The sequence below is a fragment of the Budorcas taxicolor genome, chromosome X, assembly GCF_023091745.1.
Source record: "Budorcas taxicolor isolate Tak-1 chromosome X, Takin1.1, whole genome shotgun sequence".
NCBI classification, from domain to species: Eukaryota; Metazoa; Chordata; class Mammalia; order Artiodactyla; family Bovidae; genus Budorcas; species Budorcas taxicolor.
The window spans coordinates 87,808,260-87,830,513 of NC_068935.1; the positions used below are offsets into that span (position 1 = coordinate 87,808,260).

Below are 22,254 nucleotides of genomic sequence, written 5' to 3' on the forward strand. Positions count from 1 at the left end.
GGGGGACTAGTGTCAAAGAGTCTTTCTTTGACCAAACTTTATTCACACTCCAACGATCTTGTCAACTAGGCCCTGACTTTTTGAGCTTCTGTGTTCCTCTCTGCAGCATCCAATTTTAGCAAGAATCCTGCTAAGTCTGTTTAGCCAGAATGCACCTCCTATCTGATTACCCTCAATATTTGATGGAATTCTTCATTCTCTACCATCCCCCAGGTAATGTCTGATCACCTACACTGCTTTCAGTTAGATTCCTGTTAGTTCAGTTTAGCCAGTATCCCCCCTTACCCATGATGTTTCCTCTTAGTAATTTTTCATCTGCTGATATACCAGCCCCAAACCTGTTCCTTGACTACAAATCCTCACTTTTTCTTGTTATATTCCAAATTAAGCCCAATCTCTCTCCCCCATGGCTGACTCCATTGTAGTAATTCCCCAATAAAGTCTGCCTTGCTGTCTTTAACAAGTGTCATGAATAATTTTTTTCATGAATACTGGCAAGATAAGGAGCTGAAATCACCAAGCACAGAGTGAGGCTTTCCTCAGAAAAAGCACCATTTGGTGAAGTTTGTATATGGTCAAATAATTTTTAACAGCTAACTGGAGTAGCATTGCTAGCTGGCTAGCTAGATGTAAACAGCTCCTCTTGCTCTCCAGAAGTTGCCAGACTTCCAGAAAATTCAGAAGCAGGCTGGGTCCTTTCTCCACATGTACAGCTTTTTCTGTTTGAGATTATTTCCTGTCTTATTATTACATCATCATCTTGGCTACAAGGTCTGCATTGGGCACTTTCCTACCAGACGTGGATCTCAGCCAAGTGATGGGAAAAAGAATAAGGGCTTTCTGTCTAGAGTATATAAAGGTCTCTTACAACTCAATACTAAAAAGATAAATAACTCAATCAAAAGATGAGCAAAGAATTTGAATGTACAATTCTCTAAATGAGATATACGAATGGCCCCAAAACAAAAGATGCTCTGACATTACCTATCAAGGAAATGCTGCAAATCAAAATCACAGTGAGATACTACTTTACATCTACTAAGATGGCTAGAACAAAAAAAGATAACAAATGTTGACATGGAAGATGTGGAGAAACAGAAACCCCCAGTAAAAATGGCCATCATCAAAAAATCCACAAACAATAAATGCTGGAGAGGATGTGGAGAGAAGGGAACCCTCCTACACTGTTGGTGGGAATGTAAACTGGTACAGCCATTATGGAGAGCAGTGGGGAAGTTCCTTAAAAAACTAAAACTAGAGCTACTATATGACCCTGCAGTCCCACTACTGGGCATATACCCAGAGAAAAACATGATCTGAAAGGACGCATGTTCCCCAATGTTCATTGTAGCACAGTTTACAATAACCAAGACATGGAAGCAACCTAAAAGTCCACTGAAAGAGGAATGAATAAAGAAGATGTCGCACATACACACAATGGAATATTATGCAGCCATTAAAAAGAATGAAGCAATGCCATTTGCAGCAACATGGATGGACCCAGAGATTGTCATACTGAGTGAAGTAAGTCAGAGGAGAAGAAATATGACATCCCTTATGTGAGGAATCTAAAAAGAAATGATACAAATGAACTTACAAAATAGAGACTCATAGACTTAGAAAACAAACTTATGGTTGCAGGGGGGAAGGATGGGAGGAAGGGATAGTTAGAGGGTTTGGAATGAACATGTACACACTGCTATATTTAAAATGGATAACCAACAAGGACCCCTACGGTATGGCACATGGAACCCTGCTCAATGTTATGGGGCATCCTGGATGGGAGGGGAGTTTGGGGGAGAATGGATCCATGTATATGTATGGCTGATCCCTTCACTATTTACCTGAAACTATCACAACATTGATTGTTAACTGACTGTGTGTGTGCTCAGTTGAGTCCGCTTGTGACCCTATGGACTGTAGCCTGCCAGTCTCCTCTGTCCAAGGACTTTTCCAGGCAAGAATACTGGAGAAGGTTGCCATTTCCTACCTCAGGGGATTTTCCCAATCCAGGGATCAAACCTGAGTCTCTTGTGTCTCCTGCACTGGCAGGCAGATTCTTTACCATTGTGTCACGTGGGAAACCCAATACAAAATAAAAAGTATTTAGAAAACATGAAAAAGGTAAAAATAAAGCTATCAAATCAATCCAATAAAAAAAAGAGATAGAAACACTTATACACTGTTGCTGGGAACATAAAATAGTATATCCATTTTGAAAAATAGTCTGGTGGCTCCTTGAATGATTAAATGTAAAGTTATCGTAGGACCCAGCAATTCCACTTCTAGGTATATACCCCAAAGAAATGAAAACATATGCCTGCACAGAAATTTGTACATGAATGTTTCAGTTCAGTTCAGTCACTCAGTCATGTCCGACTCTTTGCGACCCAGTGAATCACAGCACACCCGGCCTCCTTGTCTGTCACCAACTCCCGAAGTTTACTCAAACTCATGTCCATCGAGTCAGTGATGCCATCCAGCCATCTCATCCTCTGTCATCCCCTTCTCCTCCTGCCCCCAATCCCTCCCAGCATCAGGGTCTTTTCCAATGAGTCAACTCTTCGCATGAAGTGGCCAAAGTATTGGAGTTTCAGCTTTAGCATCAGTCCTTCCAGTGAACACCCAAGACCGATCTCCTTTAGAATGGACTGGTTGAATCTCCTTGCAGTCCAAGGGACTCTCAAGAGTCTTCTCCAACACCACAGTTCATTTACAATAGCATTATTCATAATAAGAAAAGGTGAAAACAACCTAAATGTCCATCAACAGACAAATGGATAAACAAAATATGGTATCCATGCAATGAAATATTATTCAGCTATAAAAAAGACTGAAGTACTGATACTTATGCTACAACATGGAAGAATCTTGAAAACATATGCTAAGTAAAGGAAGCAAGTCACAAAAAACCTGTATACTATATGATTCCACTCATATGAAAGTTCAGAAAATGGAAATATATAGAGACAGGAAGGAGATTAGTAGATGTTTAGGGTTGGGAAGAGGGAATGGAGATATGGAGGGATGATAGCTAAGTGGTTTCTTTTTTTAAATTAATTATTTATTTATTGAGCTGCCTGGGGTCTTAGTTGCAGCATGTGGGATCTTTTGCCGCAGTGCATAGACTCTCTAGTTGTGGCGCACAGGCTCAGTGGTTTAGTGTGGACTTAACTTGCTCTGTGGCATGTGGGATCTTAGTTCCCTGACCAGGGATTGAACCTGTGTCCCTTGCATTGTGAGGCAGATTCTTAACCATTAGACCACCAGGGACATCCCTAACTGGTTTCTTCTTGATGTGATGAAAATGTTCTAATATTAACTGTGATGGTTATACATATCTGTGAATAAGTCACTGAACTGTACATAGTTTATTATACACACACACACACCTATTAACTCCATAATATGCCAATCGTGAGCTAGTTTTCAGCAGTTACCTTCCCTTGATCATGGCTGAATAACAGTGTAATTAATTGGAAAACAGGGAAACCAGAGACATGGCTAAAAATGACCTCACACAGCCTATACCATTGCAATATAATTGTCAAGTTCAGTGGAGTCTGTAAAGCTGGTTCAGTTCTGCTCCCCTTGGCAGAGATTCTCACGTTTGTAAAAATTGGATCAATAAGTTCCTAGTTTGAATTCTCAATGGCTTTATCCAGAATTTCACTGGCAACTGGTTACTGTAACATCAGCCCAACTTTTTTCTGCCCCCATGCTGAGGCACTTCCAATTGTAGATAATACTGTAGGTTGCTGTCCCCATGCTGAACTTGAACTTCCCCACGAAAGTTTTGTTCTCCATAAGATTCACTGCATTGAACATTTTGGTGAGAACGAGGGTATTACTCACGAGGTCTAGAAGAGGGGTCGGAGTATGAACATTGTAGAAAGAATATGCAGACTTTAGAGTCTTGTGAGGCGGATGGTTCATGATGGTGAGCAGAAGTATATAAAACTTGAAATCTGTCACCTCACTATTCACATTCTCCACCACAAAACTGTTAATGATAGAACTTTGACAATGTTCTGTAGAACCAGTGTTCCACCTCCTCCTGGCTCATGAGTGTTGTGACCCAAAACTGCTTCAGGTACTGGGTGAGGAACTGGTGCACTACTAGTATGTTCTTTTTTCCCATTGGTCTCACCCCAGCTGTCTTGGGAGTCTCTGGCAGCTGGTAGAGCTTCATAGCGCTCATGGTCAGAATTCTGCTCAAGTGGAAGAACTTCACTTTAATCAGCTTCCATGGGTTTAGGGACCAATGCCAGTGCCTGCAGGTGCCAACAGGCTTTGGTAATACCATTGTGGCAGTGTAAACAGCTTGGAAGATGCCTTCCAGGTAAACCCATCAGGTTATCTCATGGATCAGGACTGGAACCACCTTCTTGGAGTGCAGCTTCTTGTGGACACACAGGAAATTGATCTCTACCATATTCTTCTCTGTGTAATAGGTATGGATGTTTGCTGGGATGGCAGTGATGAATCCAACCCATTTCTGACTTGAGACCACCTGAACCCCACAGTGCCACTGGGAAAGCCAGCTAGGTGGCTGGAGAGCCCACAAAACAAATTCTGGGGAAAAATCAAATCAGAACATGTTGTCATCATCTTCCACATAATTCTCATTCAGGAGGGTGTTTTTTGCAGATTCCTTGACCCAGTGAAAAAGAGCTGAATGGCCTTCTGTGTTTCCTGGGTCTTCTGCTGGCAAACAGTTCATCTGATGAACAGTCTGATCCTGGGCTGAATCTGTCTCACTGCCTTCCTCTTTCTGCTTCTTCTTTTCGGTTTCTTTTTCTCCTTTTTGCTCCACTGTCATTGGATAGACTCAGCCATCCTGACTATAGCTGGTGTCCTCCCCCTTCTTGCAATTGCTGCAGTGCTCTTGGGCCTTTCCATTCCCTTCCATCATTTGCAGCAGCGGAAGTGCCAGTGGCTTCACTGCTGTATCACTCTCATCCACCTTCTTGAGTTGCCTGTACATACACTTTTAATGGGTGAATTGTATGATATGTGACATGTGACTTATATCTCAAAGGATAAAAGGAATGAGAAATACTTAACTAAATCCAAATAGAAGTGAGCAATAGAAGGCCTTTCTTCACCTCCTACACACACACACATACTGCCCTTCCAACTCATCCATGGTACCTAGAATAATTCTTGGCATATATAGTAGGTACTCAAGAAATATTTGTCAAATTAAGGAATATAGTTTATATCTATGAATGGATGTACTGGGGATGGATGAAGGAGTAATACAAAACTGAAGGATATCCAGAACAGGGGCTAGCTGGGCCTGGGGTTTTGGGGAATGGCCACTACAAGTTCTCTTTCTGTTTATATTTTGTCAACCTGGTAGACAAATTCCCTGAAATCCAGTGAGACACATCAGTTTTTAGCTGCTCCATCCTAGACTCAGTCACTACTTCCTCTAATCATATTCTGCTCTTCCCATAGCCACCATTTCCTTTTCTCTCTTGCAATCCCACTACCTGGATTACTACAATCCCACTAGGAGTACAGCAGACTCAACATTAAAAGAACTCTCTTATGAGGTAATGAGCTTCATGTCACAAGAGGATGAAGACCTACTATTAGGATTCTATAAACACCATTCCTATATAAGATTCCATCACATACTATATAAGCATGGTCAACTTACATAATGTCAATTTCAATTTCCTCATCTGCATGCACACATAAACCCCCTCAAACTTAATTCAGATAGTCCCCACTTTAAACAAATTCACAATAACCTTTCAAAGGCACAGGAATGGTATATACATATATATTTAAATAGTCAATAATAATCCAAATAATAACTAAAAGCATGAAACACATGATTCCATACTGATATAAATAAATGATTGAACAAATAAATAAATAGAGGAGAAGGAAAAAAATCTTTCTTACAGAATGATTCCAAATAATATACATATTCTCTTCTTCTAGGTAGTAGAGCTTAACATCCTTCCCCTCAAGTATGAGCTGGACTTAAATAACTCACTTCTAACCAATATGTGTACAGAATAGAAACAGGTATAGAGATGGGAATGTAGTAACTTTCTGATGGAGAAATTTGGTGGAGACTAACTTAGAAAGGTGATAAAAGTTCACATTACCAGTGATGTCATGTGGATGTTACCTCCTCCCTGATACCATGAAATGAAAAGGGCACTTCACCTTGGTGGTGTTCTTCTCCCAAGCCAATCACCCCCAGCCTAGTTATAAGGAAAACATCAGACAAACCCAAACTGAAAGACATTCTACAAAAATACCTGTTCAGTACTATTCTAAACTGTTGAGGTCATGAGAACCAAGGCGACTGACCAACTGACAGATCAGAGGGGACTGAGAGAGCATGATGACTGAAGACAAAATGGTAGCCTGGACCGAATCCCAGAACAGAAGAAGAGCATTAGTGGGAAAACTAGTAGAATACAAATACATTCTGTAGTTTAGTTTATAGCAATTTGGGTTTTTAAATTTTGAAACAGGGGTCACAGGAATGCAGCACGCTGACATAAGGGGAAACTGGGTGAATTTTTGATACTATCTTTGCAGTTTCTATGTAAATCTAAAATTTTTCTAAAATACAGAGTTTATTTAAAAAGAAACAAAATAAATATTCTCAAGATTCCTTTAAAGAGATTTAAAGGACCTTAGATAGCATCACCGACTCAACAGACATGAATTTGAGCAAATTCTGGAAGACAGTGGAGGGCAGAGGAGCCTGGTGTGCTACAGTACATGGGGTTGCAAAGAGTCTGACCCTGTTTAGCAACTGAACAACAACAATAAAGGATCTTAATTCAACCATCCATCCAGGATTTTTGTAGAAAGAGGCACTAGAGCATAATGGTTAAGAATTGATTGAGGGCAAGTACACCCATGTGGGCTTCCCAGGTGGCTCAGTGGGTAAAGAACCTGCCTGCAATGCAAGAAAGGCAGGAGGTATGGGTTCAATTCCTGGGTCCCCTGGAGAAGATCCCCTGGAGAAAGAAATGGCAACCCACTCCAGTATTCTTGCCTGGAGAATCCCATGGACAGAGGAGCCTTGCGGGTTACAGTTCATAGGTCGTAAAGAGTCAGACACGACTGACTGCAGATGATGATTGCAGCCATGAAATTAAAAGACACTTAATCCTTGGAAGGAAAGTTATGACCAACCTAGACAGCATATTAAAAAGCAGAGACATTACTTTGTCAACAAAGGTCCATCTAGTCAAGGCTATATTTTTTCCAGTAGTCATGTATGGATGTGAGAGTCGGACTATAAAGAAAGCTGAGTGCTGAAGAACTGATGCTTTTGAACTGTGGTGTTGGGGAAGACTCTTGAAAGTTCCTTGGACTGCAAGGAGATCCAACCAGTCCATCCTAAAGGAGATAAGTCCTGGGTGTTCATTGGAAGGACTGATGTTGAAGCTGAAACTCCAATATTTTGGCCACCTGAAGCAAAGGGCTGACTCATTTGAAAAGACCCTGATGCTGGGAAAGATTGAAGGCAGGAGGAGAAGGGGAAGACAGGATGAGATGGTTAGATGGCATCACTGACTCAATGGACATGAGTTTGAGTAAACTCTGGGAGTTGGTGATGGACAGGGAGGTCTGGCGTGCTGCAGTTTATGGGGTCACAAAGAGTCGGACACGACTGAGCGACTGAACTGACTGAATTGAAGCAACTGAACATGTACGCATGCATGCATGTGTGTGCCTGGCACACACACTACAGCAGTTGGCTATGTCTGTGCAAGCTCTCCAGGCTTGGCAGCTCCTGGTTAAGCGTCCATCTGGCCCTGCCACTCATGGACATCCCTTCCTGTAGCACCCACCCACACCCTGGGCGGTAATTCCCAGCCCTGTGCTGCATGCCCAGGCCCCAGCCCAGACCCAGCATGGATGATGTCCTACAGCAGATCATGGCCATCACCGACCAGGCTTGGAGAGGCACAGGCCAGAAAGCATGCTCTGAATTGCCATCCAATGAAGCCTGCTCTCTTCAGTGTGCTCTGTGAGATCCAGAAAAAGACAGGTGAGCAGAGTGAAGGTCCAGAGAGAGAGAATTTCACCCCAGGAACCCACACCCGGGCTGCATGCTGCCCCTCCACACCCTGTAATGGCTCAGGGAGGAAACCCTGTACCCACAGGTCCCAGGCACTGTCTGTGCATCTGCTGCTCTGCCACATCCACGAAGGCTCCTGGCCTCTGCCATCTGTTTCTTCCTCTGAGTGCAGGGTCTAGGATGCCCTGTGTCCTAGGACTGCACTGGTACCTGGCACACAGTGTACACATCTTATATTTTTGTTGAATGAAGAATTGCTTTTAGTGACTGATACCTGTTAGGTGAAATCCTTTTTATCCTGTGCACCTGATAGAGTTTAGGAAGATTGAGTGTCTGGGGCCTGACTTAGAAAACAAGGCTTATCATCCTGAAAAGAAAGCTATCCTCCATGTAAACCTAGCGTTGCTGGACGTTCCTGGAAGCACTACCCTATGAGTTCCAAGAATTACCCTCTGATGCCTCCTCTGACCTGTGGAATGGATGCTGGTGAATCTTCCGTGATTGATATGTGGGGGCTCCGCCTGTATTCTCCTCTATGGTGTCTGGGTGGTCCTGCCTGCTGCAGTTTCTGAAAGCTAAGGATACCGTAGGAGTACACCCCCCTCCCAAATCCTTCCCTTGAAAGAGTTCTCCTTCCTGGTATTGGGAGGAGCTGTCCTGAGGAGACAAAGGAACCCTTTTTTAGAGAGCTTTGAATTTAGTTGGGAGGACCCAATACTGGCCCAGTCCCTTTCCTGAAACCCTTCAGGGCTGAGTGTATTAGAGAATTCAGAATTGTTTGGGTTTTAGGTATGTGGTGTTGGCAAGGACTGAGGCAGAGCCTGCATTCATTGACTTTTAGCCTCAGAGCACGAACAGTTGCCCACAGTGGTGTGGGTCGGGCTTTGCCTCCAAATGAACTTGAGTGCCAACTTGCGTAAAAACTTTGTATCTTGGATTGCAGCTGGGCAGGCCCTTGAGGAGCTGCCAGGCTTCCTGGGCAGTTCACACTAAGGGGCCTGTTCTGTCTTCTCCAAGCTGTGATTGTCCCCTGCTCTGGCCTCACGTGCACACCTGTGCCTCACTTTGGTCAGTTCTGAGTTTGCTTCATCTCTAAGGAATGAGAAGTTCCAGCTCCACCAGACTTGCTCTCGGGCCAAGGGGCCCTTGCTATGCTGAGGGAGCACGGGTAGCTGCTGTCAATGGGAGTGGATGTGAGTAACTCACCACACAAGGGAACACCTTCCTATTTCCTCACCACTGTTCTTGGGCTGGGCTTGGAGTTGTCAGGCATAAGTAATCCAGTGATTTTTAAAATAAAATTTTCTTTTAGTATAGTTGCTTTACAATGTTGTGTTAGTTTCTACTGTACGGCAAAGTAAATCAGCTATATGTATACATGCATCCCCCCCTTTTCGGATTTCCTTCACACTTAAGTCACCACAGAGCATTGAGCAGAGTTCCCTGCACTATACAGTAGATTCTCATTAGTTATATATTTTATACATAGTATCAATAGTGAAAGTTGCTCAGTTGTGTCTGACTCTTTGTGACTCCATGGAATAGTCCATGGAATTCTCCAGGCCAGAATACTGACCCAGGGATCGAACCCAGGTCTCCCACATTGCAAGCGGATTCTTTACCAGCTGAGCCACCAGGGAAGCCTTAGTATCAATAGTGTATATTTGTAAATCACAATGTGCTTCCCTGGTGGTTCAGATGGTAAAGAATCTGCCTGCAATGCAGGAGACCCAGGTTCCATCTGTGGGTTGGGAAGATTCCCTAGAGAAGAGAATGGCTACCCACCCCGGTTTTCTTGCCTGGGAAATCCCATGCACAGAGGAGCCTGGCAGGATACAGTTAATGTCCCAATTCATGCCACCCCTCCTCTTTTCCCCTTGGTATCCATACATATCCATCAACAGAGGAATAAATAAAGAAAATGTGGTACATATATACAATGGAATATTACTCAGCCACAAAAAGGAACAAAACTGGATCATTTGTAGAGACTGTAATACAGAATAAAGTAAGTCAGAAAGAGTAAAACATATATATGAAATCTGAAAGAACTGGTATAGACAATCTTATTTATAAAGCAGAAATCCAGTGATATTTTACCTCTGTTTCCATTTCTCCTTAGCCACTCAGGTTTGCTGCAATTGGAATATCATGATTAGTAGCTTCAGCCTTCTGGTTGGGGTCAATGTGTGACTTCTTCCAGAGTTCGGATCCCTTTTGTAATTGGCTAGACCCATTTCATCGTGACCATGTGGCTCATCCCATGGGGGTGATTTACATCTGAATTAATTAAATTCAAGTATAATTAAATAAAGCATTCTTCAGCCACACTAGCCACATCTCAAATGCTCAGTAGCCACATGTAGCTGGAGGCTCCCATATTAGATAGTACAGATCTAGAACATTCCATTATTGGGACATTTTTATTGAACAGGCAAGTGGATTAGTATAGACAAATCTAGGATTATGAAAAAAAATCTAATGTCCATGATGATGACTAGAGAGAGAAACAAAATATGGTCTGTATGTACAATGGACTGTTATTCAGCCATAAAAAGGAGTGAAGTTTTATGACACGAGCTACAACATGGATGAACCTTAAAAACTTTATGCTGACAACAAGGCCCTATTGCATAACACAGGGAACTATATTCAATATCTTGTAATAACCTATAATGGGAAAGAATCTGAAAAAGAATATGCACACACACACACACACACACACACACACACACATATAACTGAATCACTTTGCTGTATACCTGAAACATTGTAAATCAACTATACTTCAATTTAAAAAAAACCTTTATGCTGAGTGAAAGTAACCAGACACAAAAGTCCATAATAATGTGTGAGTCCATTTATGTGAAATGTCCAGAGTAGGTAGAAAGAGATTAGCAGTTGCCAGGGCCTGGGGTGGGGGAATGAGGAGTGACTACTAAGGACAGGATCTCCTTTTGAGGTGGTGAAGAAGTTAGGTGGTAGTTGCACAACCTGGTGAATGTACTGAAAACCACTGAATTATTCACTGGAAATGGGTGAATTGTATATCACATGAATTATATCGCAATAGCTGTTATAAAAACCAAAATAAGGATTGATTGAACTCCAGTTCTGGTGCTCATCAGCTTTGTGACTGTGGGTAAGTGACTTAACCCCTCTGCACCTCAGTTTACTCATCTCTGAAATGAGGATAATAATAGCACTTACCTCATAGGTCAATATGAGGTTGGTATCTGTTAATGAGTTAATAACTTAAAGTGCTTAGCACAATACCTAGCACTTGTAAATGCTATACAAATATTTGTTGAATAAAATATAAAGTAACACTTATGAAAACTTCTGCACAGGCCCTAGCAGTGCAGCAGCCCATCATATATTTCAGTACACACTCATTGGATTCATATAACATACCCTGAATATAATTTAAGGATGTTTATGAACCTACTAACCTGTGAGATGGCATTTACAATCCCCCAAAAGGTTACCAGAGAAGCTGCTTTAGAATAACAGGCTGCTTTGGGGACCGCAGATGCAGACTGGCAGTTATTGATGGATGATAGTATGTCAGGAAGAAACCTACTAGACAAAGGTGTGTGCAGGGAAATATTTATATTTCTTCCCCCACAGATTCACCTGGGTTGCTTTTTTCTCCCAATGCTCTTTCCACTCACTCTCAGATTAATTAAGACCGTCCTTTCTTTACCACTCAACTTAAATCTTACCTTAGCTCTGAGGGCTCCAGGGCAGTCTTTCCTCTGAACTCCAACAAAGCTATTTGGTTCTTTCATTTGGCCTGGAGAATATGCCTGGGCTGTCTTATGCATTTTTTTCTCTCCTCCTTCAGATCACAAGTACCTGAAGGGCAGACACTGACCTTCTGTCCCTCACAGGACAGCTCCCCCTCCATGGGAGGTGAATTGACACTTAGTGTTCAAGACCGAACAGAAAGTCCACCCCTCCCTTACTGAGTAGTGTTCCTCAGATACTGAGCTGTGTGCTTGGAATAGAGGATCCGGAGGATGAAAGAGGAGAGTCATTGTCCTCAGGAAGACCACAAACTTGAATCAAACTTTATGTGTTAAATTCATAATATCATTAGTCTTTGGTGGGCGTTGAGAAAAATGAGATGGGGGCAGGGGCAGCAACAAAGGAGCCTTTGTTTAACCTCAGTAACGTTCTTTTACACATAATTTAATTACCTGGTGGAAAAGAAAAGCATCAAACTGAGGCAAAGGTGGAGGAGAGAGGGCAATTCTAATAGTAGAGAGAGAGGAATTTGTAGTGTGGGGAAAACACAGGACAGGGCTTTGGAGAGAAGCAGGAAGGGAGAGACAGGAAAGTATGACCCTTCCCTTAGTCCCTCTACATCTTCAGTAGATTCTACTCTCCACCTCTGATTTATTTTTTAAAGATTTTTTTTTGATGTGGACCATTTTTAGTCTTTATTAAATTTGTTACAATATTGCTTCTTGTTTTATGTTTTAGTTTTTTGGCCACACAGCATGTGGGACCTTCGCTCCTTGACCAGGGATGGAACCTGCACCCCCTGCATTAGATGAAATATTAAACACTGGACCACCAGGGAAATCCCTCTCTGATTTTTTAAAAATAAAAATCTTTATGCAACTGAATTGCTTGTGGGAACCAGAGAGAGCATATGTAATACAAAATGAATGTGCCCTCCCCCCACCACACGCAGAGTTCAGCCACAGTGGTTTTACATGAAAAACTGTTAATACCATTTCTAGGTAGTTGTGGACTTCCCAGGTGGCACAGTTGGTAAAGAATCTGCCTGCCAATGCAGGAGATAAAAGGGACATGAGTTCAGTCCCTGGGTTAAGAAGATCCCCTGGAGTAAGAAATGGCAATCTGCTCCAATATTCTTGCCTGGAAAATCCCATGGACAGAGGAGCCTGGTGAGCTGCAGGCCATGGGGTTGCAAAGAGTTGCACTTGACTGAGCACACACAATCTATGCAGGTATTCAGACAGGAAGCAAGGTATATGGTGCCAGCCTTCCTAAGGCTCCCAGTCTAGGGATGAGACAGATAGTAAACAAGCAGAAAAGTAAATACATTAATTTTAAATTGTGATCGCAACCAGGAAGAAGAAATATCAAGAGAAAGTAATGGGCAGATGGCCTACTTCAAATTTGGTACACAAAGATGGCCTCTCTCAGGAGGGATTACCTCAGCTGAGACCTAAGCATTAAGCTGCCAACAGTGCAAAGCCTGGGGTGGGAGTTGGGAGAGTGCTCCAGGTTAGGGGAGCAATGAGAGAGAGAAAGATTAAAAGGAAGAGGAAAATGTGAGGGGAAATATTAGTAGGAGATATTACATCCACTGAAACTCAGGGTAAATGATCTGCTCAAAATTATAGCACTAGTTAGTGACAAATGAGAGGATTCTAGAGCTCTATCCTGAGAAATAAAACTGAACAAAGGCATCTGGGGCTACAAGGAAGCATCTAGCAAGAGACCTAGGGACAAAACAACAGGGATAGTCACTCAGAGCACTTTCTATGACTCTAGAAATTTTATCAATATTCCAGTTGTAGTAATTTTTGTTAATCCCTTTCTGCTTCCTGAAGGGGCTGACATCAAAATCTTTGAATGAAAATCATAAATGTCAGATTAGTAAATGTTTCCAAGGTGCCAGGCCATGGCCCCTTGTCTCTGGGGGCAGGCCTGCAGGCTTAGATTCCATATCTCAGTCAATCCTGGAAAAGCTGAATCCCAAGGCAAAGAGCAAAGGCTGACAGCTCCCAAAGGAAAGAAAAGCAAGTTGAACGCCCGGGTTTGTGGAACAATCCAAAGAAGCAGGGACAAGTGGTTGAATACATGAGAATTGAAGGAATGGAGGAGGCTCAACAGTTTATCAGAAGGTTCAGAAAGAGGTTATCTTGCTCAAGGCCACATAGCAAAGCCAGGAGTGGAACCCAGGTCTGACACATTCTACAGCCTTTCTATTAAATCACTTGAGATGATTTCCTCCACAACTCCTCTTTAATGTTGCTGGTAGGTGGTTTTTAGAATGATGATGTTTAAAAGTGTGAGTGTGTGAGTAAGAAAAGTGTGAGTGTGTGTTGAAGAGAGACCTAATGAGATTGATGTGCTTTTGCTGTTTTATTTGTGTACTTTCTCTGTGTCTACCTATGACTTGGTAGAATTATTCCATAAATGCATTTCTTGCTGATGAGACAACCTACTTCCAGAGAGTTCATGGAAATCCCTAAACCTGAACAGAGGGGCCTGAAGAATATTGAGGATCCCCTTCTAACCAAACTTTTTGGATTCTTGGGACAGCTGAGCACGGACAGAGAGGAAGCAGCCAGTGGTGTCCATGGGCAGCCATCCTGAGCTATAGGCTGGGCCTCCATGGTTTTATGGGAATGTAAACCCGGAAGCAAAGTCAGACAGTTGTGTCCAACTTTTTACAACCCATGGACTGTAGCCCTTCAGGCTCCTCTGTCCATGGAATTCTCCAGGCAAGGACACTGGAGTGAGTTGCCATTCCTTTCTCCAAGGGATCTTCCCAACCCAGGGATGGAACCTGGGTCTCCCACATAGCAGGCAGATTGTTTACCATCTGAGCCACCAGGGAAGCCCTTAACTGGTTTCATAAAGATGCTGTATGTGTTAGGAGTAGCCCTGGGGAATACCAGCTCAGTGTTGGAGGTACAAACATCACTCCACAACTCTGAGGGATAAGAAATATCACATTTCTTTATACATCAGAGTTAATTCCATTTTGAACTCCCAATCCCATAAGTACAGAGGGAAACACAACCTGTTATTTTGGGGACCCCTGACTCATAGTTGTATATCAGTTCTGGAATTTTATACACACAAGCACATGGCAGTATGGCCCTCCAGTCATCAAGCCATTTGCTTACACTGGTAAATGCTGAGATATCCATTGACCCCTGTTCTGGTGGAAAAGACCCCCTGGAGAAGGAAATGGCAACCCACTCCAGTATTCTTGCCTGGAGAATCCCATACACAGAGGAGCCTGGCAGGCTACAGTCCAGGAGGTGACAAGAGTTGAACACAACTTAGCAACTAAATTATCAGCACCAGGGCCCTTCAGGTCCAGCAGCACTCTGATGCTTTTGTGAAAAATTATTGCTTCTGGTTCCAGCTTCCCAGATTCCCTACCTCATGACTTCTCACTAGGGCCTTCCCCATACGCTGCCTAGAAGCCAGGCCAGGCTCTGCCGCTTTGGAATTCACAGAGCTCTTTCTCTTCTTCCCTTACACTGGAGAAATCTCTTTTTTTAATCTGAGAAAAGCCTCTCTCCTTTCTATTTCTTCTAAGATGTTTGTTCTTTACTGGCAATTTTTTTCCCTCCCTCTGGGGCTCAAAGCTCTATGAACAAAAGTCACGAAGTGTTGTGGGAAATATCAATTTTCTGCCCTTCTACAAGCCTCCTGGTGGCCAAGAGGGCCAGGACCAGCTACCTGCTTAAGTGAAGAAAATAAAAGGAGGAATATATGGAGAGAAAAATATATGCGAAAATATTAATCTCTTAAAGTATTATCCAACTATAGAGCAACAGGAACTCTCATACATCACTGGTAGAGGTTTAAATTGGTACAACCTCTCTGGTAAATAATCTTACAGTATCTATTAAAGATGAACATGTACATGTCAGAAATATCATCATTAAGTATATAGCAAGTCTAAATGAATGCTTATGGCCACCAAAAGACATGTACAGGAGTGGAGTACTTGTAGCAGCACTCTTGTTTTTTTTTTTTGAAGGGGGACAGGAGTCACTTTTTTATTGACTTGGTTGTGTGTTCTGAAGTAGAGACCCTTTGGGTTTAAGAGCATTCTGCTGTTTCCTGTCTTCTTTCTGCAACTTTTCCTGCTGCCTGAGCTGCCATGCCTGTAATCCAGCATCCCTTTCCTGTGACAGCAGTACAGCTCATCTCTCAAACTTTTCCCTTTGAGTTTGTCTTCAAACCTGGCCTTTCACTGGAGGAGAAGGGCGGCCATCCACCTAAGATCAGTTTGGGAGCTCCGTAATGGGCTGGTAGCCAGAGGGGCTGGCAGCAAGGCCCTGCTGGAGTTGCCACTGGCTGCCCACGTGAGCCTCAGGGCTGCAGTGCAGCCTCAGGACACCCAAAGCAGCCATGCTGAGGCACAAGAGCCGGAAGTGGGCGTGGTCTCAGGAGCCAAGGGCGATGCTGTGTGGGAAGCTATAGCAGCAATATTCTTAATAAGCCACACTGAAAACAATCCCAATGTTTATCAACCATAAAATAGCTGATATACAATGGAATATTATACAGCAGTGAGAATAAAACAATGTGCAACATGATTGACTCTCACAAATATAATGTTGAGCTAAGGAAATTAGGCACAAGAAAATTATACAGTATGATTTTATTTATACATAAAGTTTTTTAAATGGCAGAGACAAGCTGTGATGTTGAGAGTCAGTATAGTGGTCACCTACAGGAAGAAGGGAAGGGGTAGTATTTTAAAGGAAGCACAAAAGAGGGGATTTTGGATGCTGGTAATGGAACAACAGACTGGTTCCAAATAGGAAAAGGAGTACGTCAAGGCTGTATATTGTCACCCTGCTTATTTAACTTCTATGCAGAGTACATCGTGAGAAACGTTGGGCTGGAAGAAGGACAAGCTGGAATCAAGATTGCCAGGAGAAACGCCAATAACCTCAGATATGCAGATGACACCACCCTTATGGCAGAAAGTGAAGAAGAACTAAAAAGCCTCTTGATGAAGGTGAAAGTGGAGAGTGAAAAAGTTGGCTTAAAGCTCAACATTCGGAAAACGAAGATCATGGCACATGGTCCCATCACTTCATGGGAAACAGATGGGGAAACAGTGGAAACAGTGTCAGACTTTATTTTTCTGGGCTCCAAAATCACTGCAGATGGTGACTGCAGCCATGAAATTAAAAGATGTTTACTCCTTGGAAGAAAAGTTATAACCAACCTAGATAGTATATTCAAAAGCAGAGACATTACTTTGCCAACTAAGGTCCGTCTAGTTAAGGCTATTGTTTTTCCAGTAGTCATGTATGGATGTGAGTGTTGGACTGTGAAGAAGGCCGAGTGCTGAAGAATTGATGCTTTTGAACTGTGGTGTTGGAGAAGACTCTTGGGAGTCCCTTGGACTGCAAGGAGATCCAACCAGTTCATTCTGAAGGAGATCAACCCTGGGATTTCTTTGGAAGGAATGATGGTGAAGCTGAAGTTCCAGTACTTTGGCCACCTCATGTGAAGAGTTGACTCATTGGAAAAGACTCTGATGCTGGGAGGGATTGGGGGCAGGAGGAGAAGGGGACGACAGAGGATGAGATGGCTGGATGGCATCACTAACTCGATGGATGTGAATCTGAGTGAACTCCGGGAGTTGGTGATGGACAGGGAGGCCTGGCGTGCTGCGATTCATGGGGTTGCAAAGAGTCGGACACGACTGAGTGACTGAAGTGAACTGAATGTTCTGTTTCTTGACCAGGGTAAGTTCAACTTGTGATAACATCAGTAATACAGTGGGCTTAAGACATTGAAACACTCTAAATATCCATCAGCAGATGAATAGATAAAGAAGTGGTACATATATACAATGGAGTATTACTCAACCGTTAAAAAGAATGAAATAATGCCATTTGCAGCAAGGTGGATGGACCTGGAGATTGTCATGTGTTAAGTGAAGTAAGTCAGACAGAGAAAGACAAATATCATATGATATCACTTATATGTGGAATATAAAAAGAAATGATACAAATGAACTTATTTACCAAATAGAATCACAGTCATAGGAAATAAACTTACCATTACCAAAGGGAATAGTGGGGAGGGGGAGAGATAAATCTGGCGTTTTGCATTAACATATACACATTATATATAATAAAGAGCTTCCCTGATGGCTCAACAGGTAAAGAGTTCGCCTACAATGCAGGAGACACAGGAGATATGGGTTGGATCCCTGGGTCAGGAAGATCTCCTAGAGGAGAAAATGGCAACCCACTCCAGTATTCTCGCCTGAAAAATCCTATGGACAAAGGAGCCTGGCAGGCTACAGTCCAGAGTCACAAAGAACTTATTTACAAAATAGAAACAGAATCACAGTCATAGAAAACAAACTTATGGTTACTAAAGGGGATATCAGGGAGGGGGAGAGATAAATCAGGAGTTTGGGATTAACAAATACACACTACTATACATAAAATAGGAAAAACAACAAGGACCTACTGTATAGCATAGGGAACTATAGTCAATATTTTATAATAACTTATAATGAAAAAGAATCTGAAAAAAAAAGAATATATATATACACACACATATATATAACTGCTATACAGTTGAAATGAACACAACTTTGTAAAGTAATTATACTTCCATAAAAATGCATGAAAATAATATATTGGCTAATGATTTTGTGTTTTTATGTATACAGCCAATAGAAAATAGAAAGTTGAATTTAAAAAAAAACAGCCTGTCACACCAATTAGCTGACTATAGCAATAATCCAGGTGGTAAAGAATAATGGCCTGAATAATTTAAGATTGTGGAAATAAGAAGGGAGAGTGAGTGAAAGTCACTCAGTCGTGTTCGACTCTTTGCGACCCCATGGACTGTACAGTTCATGGAATTCTCCAGGCCAGAATACTGGAGTGGGTAGCCTTTCCCTTCTCCAGGGGATCTTCCCAACCCAGGGATTGAACCCAGGTCTCCTGCATTGCAAGCAGATTCTTTACCAGCTGAGCCACAAGGAGGGAGAAGCAAGGATCAATGAATGACTGGATGTGATCAGCATAGAGGGAGAGGAGTCAGACAATGCCCAGGATTTGGGCTCGGTTGTTCATTGCTGTTCAGTTGCTAAGTTGTGTCTGACTCTTTGTGACCCCATGGACTGAAATACACCAGGCTCCCCTGTCTTTCACTATCTTCTGGAGTTTGGTCAAATTCATGTCCATTGAGTTGGTGATGCTATCTAACCATCTCATCCTCTGCTGCCTGCTTCTCCTTTTGCCTTCAATCTTTCCCAGATCCAGGGTCTTTTCCAAAGAGTCAGCTCTTCGCATCATGTGGCCAAAGTATTGGAGCTTCAGCTTCAGCAACAGTCATTCCAATGGGCTTGGACAACTAGGTAAATGATGGTGGGATTAATTGAGATAGCGATCATTGGAAGAGGTAAGACAAGTGAATGAATAGGTAATGAAGTCTGATTGGCACATAATGAGCTCATAAGGTCTATGGGACATTTATGTGGAGAGGCGGTGTGGCATAGGGTTTAAAAGTGAGGGTTGATTTTTTGCTTCTGGATATAATGTAATAAACATACACCTCTTTATCCGCCACTTAACTCTAAAACTTGTACAGAATACATGAGTAACTCTTTGAGAACTCAATATATATCAGCAGACAGATCAGAGAACCATAGAAATAAAAGTAACAGGAAACTGGTGGAGAGTTTACCACTTTTGTTCCTCCAGCATCTCCCACCACAAACTCAACACATTCTAATGGCATTGAAACATGTATACTATCATGTAAGAATCGAATCACCAGTCTATGTCCGATGCAGGATACAGCATGCTTGGGGCTGGTGCACGGGGATGACCCAGAGAGATGTTATGGGGAGGGAGGTGGGAGGGGGGTTCATGTTTGGGAACGCATGTACACCCGTGGTGGATTCATGTCAATGTTTGGCAAAACCAATACAGTACTGTAAAGTAAAATAAAGTAAAAATAAAATTTTAAAAAAATAAAAAAATAAAATAAAAACTGGAAGTGAGCAGTGATGCAAAAGGAGATCCAGGAGGAAGCCGCTGGTTTTGCATGGAGGAGCAGCAAAGGGAAATCCTAAGCTCCAGACGGAGTGCAGGACATACACGGGGCTCTCTCCCCCGCCCCTTTTTTCCTGTTCTCTAGTGCCCCAGTCACCAGGTCGTCCCACAGTGGGGGTGGAGGCAGAGGCAAGGAGCAGCCGGAAACGGGAAATGGCAGAAGCCACAATTCTGAAGAACTTTCCTCTCTGTTCAATACACCTGCAGCTCTAAGAGGGAGGGGCCCAAACCCAGGGCTTTCTTTTTCAGTCTCTGTCTACTCCTTCCTTGTCCTCTCCTAGGCCCAGCACAATTCTGGACACGGGTTCTTTCTAGCCATGAAGGAACCATGAGAACCCAACACGGAAGCCTGGGAAACTAGGAAGTGCTGGAACTCAGGAAAGCTGCCAATAAAGCTGTTTACTCTCGACCTCTGGGTGCATTTTAACTGCTCCTAACTAGCATAATGCAGATGGAAAACTGAACTAACAGTACTTTGTGAAGGCCCAAATGACTATTGGTTGGTGAATATACAGGAAAGACCTGCTTAGTGGTGCACAATTTAAAAAACCCTAACTGAAGTTGGAAACACAGCCTCCAGAAGGAACAAAACAAAAATGACAACATTATTCATAGGAGGGAGTGAGGTGGGGTGACTATAAAGGGAGAGCACCAAGGTGTTTAGGGGGTGATAGAACTGTTCTGTCTCCTAGAACCAAAAGTCAAATGAATGATAGTTTTAAACATAAAATGAAAAAATAAAAGTGAAGGCCCTGGAGCCAGACTGCCTGAGTTCAAATTCTGGAACCCTACATACTAGCTGTGTGACCATAAACAAGTTACCACCCCACTGGGCTTCAAGTTTCCTCATTCATTAAATAGGGACAATCACTCCTAATTTAATAAATTAGGAGTTTGGGACTAAGGGATTCATACCGCTATATATAAAGTAGATAATAAAAGTTAACTATACAGCATAGGGAAATACATTCAATATCTTGTAGTAACTTATAATAGGAAAGAATCTGCTATATATGTACGTGTTTAAAGCTGAATCACTTTGTTGTACAGCTGAAACTAACACAATATTGTAAATCAAGTATACTTCAATTTAAAAAAATAAAAATAGGGACAATCACAGTTCTTGCCTTCTAGAGAGTCCGTTGTGGTAAAAGTGTAATGAGATAAATGTGCTTAGAACAGTGCCTGACACATGGCATATGTTCAATGAATGCCACGATCAATCAGCATAAGGCCCTGGGGCACAGGAGTCGGGTGAGAGGACTCAAGAAATCACCAGGTGAATCACTGTTGGGTGTATTTCAGTGTTTGTAATCCTGAGAAGAAGAGCTGCTGTGACCTTTTATTTTTAAGCCATTCAATCTGCCAAGCCACCGTCCTTCTTCACTACCCTTCTGACCTCCTTTCAGTTTTCATGCAGTTCCCGAGTCTCTGTTTTGGCTCTAGGCCTGCCCTTCAGTTCATTAACTGGTTGTGATCTCTCTAAACTAGTCTCTAAGCTGTTCTTTACCTTGGCTGTATGTCAAAATCTCTCAGATATTCTTAGAAACTACTGGCCTGAACTCAAAAAATGTCAGTGTCATGGAACACTAGTGAAAAGGCTGGGGAATTGTTCTAGATGATAGGAAACTAAAGATGACTCCATGCAATATGTGCATTTTGGAGGGGGTAGAGGAGAATGTCTGAAGAGGCCATTATTAGGATATTTAAGGAAAACTGTATATAAACTATATGTGAAAGAATGTCCTTGTTCCTAGGAGATACACACTACAGTACTTGAATATTCTAATGTTTGCAACTCACTTTCAAACGGTTCAGCAAGATAATAGTTATTATGTTATATGATAATAATTACACATTCGTCATTTTAGTCAGTTGTGTGTTAGATAGACAAGCAAGATGGCAAAACATTAACAGTTGGTAAAACTGGATAAAGGGTACTCATGCTAATTTTATCTTTCTGCAGGTTTTCTTTTTTTTTTTCAAAATAAGAAGGAGTGATAGACCATCTCTTGAAGATTTTTTCAAAACACACACGCCTGTGTTGCAGTCCTAACTGAGGAATGAAGACTTCCCCTGGGTGGGATCTAGGAATCTGCATTTTAAAAGTTTTGGGATCCCCCTCTCCCCAGAAAAGAAGCACCACAGAGAGACTTCATCTCAGACCCACCTCTACCTCCTCTGGCTCCTGGTTTCTTTCAGGACCCAAACCTCAACACTACGGTTTGTTTGGCAAACCTTAAACAAAGTTCTGTTTGGCAGTGTTACAGCTGGGGCTTTCTCCAGCCCTTTGCAAAGCAGGCGTAGCTAGGGAGTGGGCGTGGTGAGAAGAGGTGAGGGTGGATCTCTGTGTACACC

General features: G+C 42.4%; 1 pseudogene; it reads right to left on the bottom strand.

Moving 5' to 3' along the window:
• Window positions 1-3,669: 3,669 nt before the first annotated feature.
• On the bottom strand, window positions 3,670-4,822 carry LOC128069567 (glycylpeptide N-tetradecanoyltransferase 1-like; annotated as a pseudogene).
• Window positions 4,823-22,254: the final 17,432 nt, after the last annotated feature.